Source organism: Cylas formicarius, unplaced genomic scaffold (genome assembly GCF_029955315.1).
Source record: "Cylas formicarius isolate icCylForm1 unplaced genomic scaffold, icCylForm1.1 PGA_scaffold_5__7_contigs__length_24384050, whole genome shotgun sequence".
Lineage (NCBI taxonomy): Eukaryota > Metazoa > Arthropoda > Insecta > Coleoptera > Brentidae > Cylas > Cylas formicarius.
In genome coordinates, this window is record NW_026844341.1 from 3,636,720 (window position 1) to 3,643,118 (window position 6,399).

Here is a 6,399-nt window from a genome sequence, read left to right on the forward strand (position 1 = left end):
AATCTCTTACTTATACAAATGTAGTCAATCTGGTTTCTGATCACTCTGCCAGGTATATCTGCTGGTGACTTCCAAGTATACAGGCGTCTTTTAGGCAGCTTAAAGATTGTAGATTGTGTTGGTGACTACCATTTGATGTTGTAAACAGAAGGCGGCGAACATGTCTCCTCTGTCATTCCTTACCCCCAGACCATGCTCTCCTATGATGTCTTCCTGTTGACCCTTTCCGATCTTCGCATTTAGACCACCCATTACTATCGTTACTTGATGTTTTTTGGTGTGTAATACCTGTTTTAGGTCATCATAGAACTTTTCGATATCTTCATCATTCGACTCTTGTGTAGGCGCATACACTTGAAAAATGTTGACATTCACTGTTGTTGTTGCAAATTGAATCATTATTATCCGATCCGAGCAGGGTACGTTACCGCTTGTACTATGTCTCTGGATAGGATAATTCCTACTCCGTTTCTATGTTGTGTGGTGTTTTGTCCTGTGTAGTATACGGTGTAATTATCAATATTCATCTTTCCAGAGTCAGGCCGTCTCATTTCACTTATGCCAAGTTTGTCTATATTCAATCTTTCCATTTCCCTTATTGTGTTGTGGATCTTTCCTGCCTCGTACATGCTTCTGACATTCCATGTTCCAATTTTTTTAAGATTTGTTGATCTGATTTTCGCTGATCGGGAGATTCTTAGCACCCCTGCCCCATCTAAGGGGCGCCCGTACTCGGGGCCGTTGTATTCATCAGCCAAAACCATTATATTTTACTTGGGAAAGATATCCTAGGTGGTTTCCCGTTGCCTTCCTAGGTTTATTTCAGCCGCTCCTAACATGGAGAACCGACGCTGTTCGCCATATCTGGCTATCCTCACTTAGTTTAGCCCGCAGGTGGATGCGGTTACCAGGGTGTGGCACGTGGAGCCATAAGTGAGAATTGGGTGCCCTGGGGGACCAGTTATTGCCGACCACCCTAGAGTATATAATTGGATGCCACCTTGATAAAAGGTACTACCCCTCAGCGCAACCCCTACACCCTAGGAGATCTATCCAGCATATTATTTCAGGCTGTAGATCTCTCGCAAACAGCGCATACTTAAGATGGCACAATCTAGTGGCTGAAATAATCCATTGATGATTGAAGAACAGTCAGTCTCCTTTCAACGTGTTCACCTTGTTACATATAGGAACCTCAATCAGTTTTTTAAACAGACATAGCGGTATCATATTTGAATAGGCCTATAAGTCCGGGTATACCAGTAAAACGAGTTTGGGTTGTAATTATTATAATTATGCCACTATCGCATACACACATCATACACAAAAAATGGCGGTCGAGCTGTTGAACCTCTGGCAGCTAGCTATTTATTTAATCGGTGATTTATACTCCATAGAGCTTCTTTCACAACAACGTATAATACGCTCAGAAGGTTGTACTTCAAATTTGCCGTATAGTTCATAACCATATTATTTTATTTTATATATCGAAATTAAGAAACGACTTTTTCCCTAATTCGGTCGGATTTGTCAATGGTAGAATATCGGGGAAAATGTTCGAAAAATCGCCTCGTTAGCTGACGTCGCCTTTGTATTATCTCCTCATAATCACTGGTACAAAGGAAGCCTCCGTTTATTTTCTGAAATTCCTCCTTAAAAGCCGACCTTAATTTAATGAGGAGCAAAACTTTCGGCTCGACCGTGCGAGCTTCAAAATAGCTCGCAAATTTCATTACAAAGTTAAAGTAGCTTTGAAAATAACCTTTCGACAGGCTAAGACTAATGCTAATTAAGCGAAAACTTCGAACCCTGGATGTTAAAACCACTGCGTGCAACGTCTGCATTTGCGACAAAAAAATATGATTTATTTTAATAAACATTATTAACAATAATTATGGCTAGATCTGTTTCAAGAAACTTAAATTGCTCTGTGATGTAGTATTTTTAAATCGCGAAATATAATGTTCCTTCTCCAAATAGCTAACGCAGTCTTGGAAAAACCGTCTTTTGATGTCTTTTAAGCGAGCGTTTTCGCGTCTGTCGATGGACCTTTTGTCTTGAATTTGTGTTTGTGTATCTTCAACGGTCCAAATACATTTTCTTCTTCTCCTTTTCAAACTGGTTTTATGTTCATAAAAATCTTTCTGGCTTATGCCATGAATAGATATCGACTTTTGGAGAGAACAAGAGCTTTGATTTTCGTCACCTTTATAAAGACTTGTTGTATGTTCCACTTATTTAATTCGTGATTCCTTGAAGAGCATTTTAAAGAAGTAACTTCCGACTAGATATTAAATGATATCGCTGTCTTGCTCTTCCCTTAAATAGAACTGACTCGGAAGATGTTTCAGTGAGTGGAGAAAAACATTTCGTCCTCCTCAATGTTTTAACTGCAAATTTTCGATAATCTGTGCATAGGTATTCCACTTTATCTTTCTATTATCCTAATATTTTATAAAAATAGAATAGATCGACAACTTAATCACACTTATAATTCCACTTTATCTTTCTATTATCCTAATATTTTATAAAAATAGAATAGATCGACAACTTAATCACACTTATACAGAAACATAAAATTTTCCGCCCAAGTTGCTTTTTTTACTAATGAAACGATTTCTCTCGATAACTGTCTCGTTTAATTTGTAAAGCTTGGAAAGTTTTAGATCGAGGGGGTCATAGTACAAAGACTAATTAGTTTGCGTAGATAAATAGATAATTCGATTAGTTATCGTACATCTTTTTTTTTTCAGTAATCTTCAAGGAGATGTGTTTTTTAGAGTTCCTTGAAAATCAGATATGCTCTAGTGTAATGTGATTCAATAATAATAAATATCCTACACCTATGGGTTCTCCATAATCACCAGTCGTATTTGTGGAAGCTTCTGAGAAGAAAACCCTATACCCTTTTCCATCTAAAACTAAAGCTATATGCTCTTGTTATTTGGTCTTATTGTCAAGAATCCCACCATTTAAACTTTATACACTCTAACATTCGTTTTAACACTTATTCTTAGATATTTTTATTAATAAAAAATGAGGTGTAGCACTGGGGCATTCAGTTTTTCAGATCGCCATCCAACACAGAGATAATCGGTTATCAACTGCTCCTGCTCACTGGAATCACCGGAACCAGAATTAAAACAACTGATATCTGCTCTATTCTCAAATAATTTTCACATTAGCATTACCTTCAAAACATTAACGACAACACATCAACATTTTATAAGAAACATTATTTTAAAACCAGATTTAACACTGGTCCAAAAGTCTCTCAGAATCTTCGATATAAAAAGCCTTGCAGTTGCCTAATTTATTTACTTATTTATTTATTTACATACACTGCTCAACAGGATCAAACCCAATTACAGAGCAGGAGAACACCAACTACATTTAATCAGAATTACAAAATTATTTACAAAGTATAAACACCATCACACAAATACACTAATATTGCAAAAAAGATGATCCGCAACAAAATGAATATAAGAAAAATTCTAATGAAAGAAATTACTCAGCTGCAACGGCAACAAAATTGCAAGAAGACTAGGTACAACAAAATTTTAGTCTAATGCTACTCAAACTGCAATTAAAAATGTCTAAATCGCTGGTACGGTTGGATACGTTGCACATATTATATAAGGGAGAGAACTTCAAGACATTAGTCCTCGCGGTGGGAACGTAAAAGGTAGCAGATATAGCGATGCTAACCGCGGAACCATGAAATTCAGCTGCTCAAGTAAGTCAGGACAATTTACCGAATTATGAATCAGCTTGTAAACAAAACTTGTGAAAAATACTCGCGCCTGGTCTGCAGAGAGTCCATCGAAAACAAATTCAGCAACTCAGTCTGAGGAACACCCTGTTCAGGATAAGATCCATGAGTTTTATAATACATATATTTTAGAAATCGCCTTTGAATGGACTCCAAGTTCTGCGAGTGAACGCTATAACCAGGCGACCAGACGGCAGAGGCATATTCTAACTTCGAGCGAATAAAAGCAGTAAACAAAAGCTTTATCGAGTTATGTGAAGCAAAATCCCTACCGCATCTGACCAAAAAACCTAAAGTTTTAGATGAGCTTGCCACTATTGACTGGGTGTGATCAACAAACGACAACTTTTTATCGAATATTACACGTAGGTCGCGCACTAAGTCCGGTCTAGCAAGAGATGTTGAGCCAATGCTGTAGTCAAAGAGAATTGGGGACGAATTCAAAGAGTAAGTCATGACACTACATTTGTTAATGTTAAGAGGCATCATGATGTTACACCACAGATTTAGAATCTTCAGATCATGTTGCAGTCGAATACAATCAAGAAAATGGTTTATGACAGCATACAGTTTTAAGTCATCCGAATAAAGAAGGTATTTGGAGGAAAGGTCCAGCCCTATGTCATTCATAAATAGAATGAACAATAAGGGCCCTAGGACGGAGCCCTGTGGCCCACCCGAACTTACACTATATTCGCTCGAACTGAAACCATTCACGAAAACGTACTGCCTGCGGTTAGTTAAGTATGATTCAGTCAACGTGAGTAAAGAGGAGGAAAATCCAATTTTAGATAATTTGTTTAACAGAATGCTGTGATCTAGTCTGTCAAAGGCTTTTGTTAAATCTACATAAATGACATCCAGCCGTGCATGGTCATCGATGGCACTAGCTATATCCTGCGTGATGAGAAATAAATTTGTAGTTGTCGATCTACCCCTTATAAAACCATGCTGTTTCGAACACAGCTGTTGACTCGTCCCCGAGTAAATAACATTATACAGAAGGATTTCGAAAACCTTGAAGAAGTTGCATATTATCGAGATGGGTCTATAATTACTGATGACATTCTTGTCTGATTTCTTAAGAACTGGGCAAACTCTGGAAATTTTCCACGACTCAAGAATTGCGGCTGGACTGAAGACAGAGATTAAATAATCGCTGAAGTGGCTTGGCGAGTACATAAGCGCAGTCTTTTAAAAGCAGTGAAAATCATGAAACAGGATACCAAGTCGTATTGGACCAAAAACTAAAATTCTTTCATAGAATCAAGTTTTCTACCAATGAAAAATCCGAGAATACATTTAAATCTCTAGACTACCAGCACAACCCCTTGGGAACCCTAAATGGAAACACGTCGCCAATTTTGAAAATAAATTCTGTTTAATAAAATAATATTAATTACTTTTTCATGTTCTCAAATTTATTGCCAAAATAACAAAAGTAAAATGTTAAAAATATTTTGACACTTTTTTAATACCATTTTGACACTTAAATATTCAACTTTATGTTGGGAATCACACCTTTCCACCGTCAGTCAAGATAAAGATTTCATTTTTAATTATTACTCTACTGCGTTCTGTAGTGAATGTTAGTGAAGAATAAATCCCAGCAACTTCATTTCATGTATTAAAGAAGTAATGGTGTATTTTTATGCTGATGTCAGGCAAATATTTTATTAATTTTTTCAGAAAATACTGTATTTTCGGAGACAATAGTAAATACAGACTTAAACAATATGGTAGACTATTTCATTCGCCATGTAAGGAACAAGAAATGACAAATATGGCACAGGTATCTCCAAAAGTAAGCTTTTCCTTTTCCTTCCTTTTAACATCCTCTCTAAAAGTAATAAAGTTATACTCGTTGCTTCTATGGTCTTGAGCTTCTTTTTTTGTCCAAATCTGGATCATTAACAATGAATGCAATTTAAGTCTCAAATAACACACTAGTGAGTTCAAATTTACAATGACCGTTTTTCCACATAACTATCAAATTTATTATACCAGTAACGGTCAAGAAGTAAATGGGGATACCAGCAAATCCCAATACAATTTTTCTTTGTAATGGCGTCTCAGTTTGTCAGCTATTCGCCGCATATTATCATGTATATTTATCGAAGATTGTGTAAACATTTTAAGAGGATTTAAATGGAAACATTATATTTTTCATTATGTTACTTCGACCTCACTTCGTCGCAATATAATTCAAATAGCTCTACTGATAGAAAACACCTGCATACTTCACATGTAACTAGTCATGCACACTTGCATTTTCAATATTAAAATTAGAAAACAAAAATTAAATATTTTTGATCATATTTGTTACGAAATTGAGTAATGTGAATGAAGGATACGGTGCTTGAGTTGTGGTCAATGCCGACTGTGACGAAAGTTAAAGCTGCCTCTTTTGGAAAGAATATTGAAAGATAAGTGCACCTGAAACAGCGAAACTGAGGTCAAAAAGTCCGTTCTAGAGCCTTTGTAGATTCCTTGAGGGCTCTTGCATAAGAGCTTATGTCCCTCCGGCATCCCAAAACGCCTCACACCTACGGTAGAAGTTAATCTGCTAGAATTGCAAGAAAGGGCGGATAGATCTTTCCTTGTTGATCTTCGATTCAACCGAG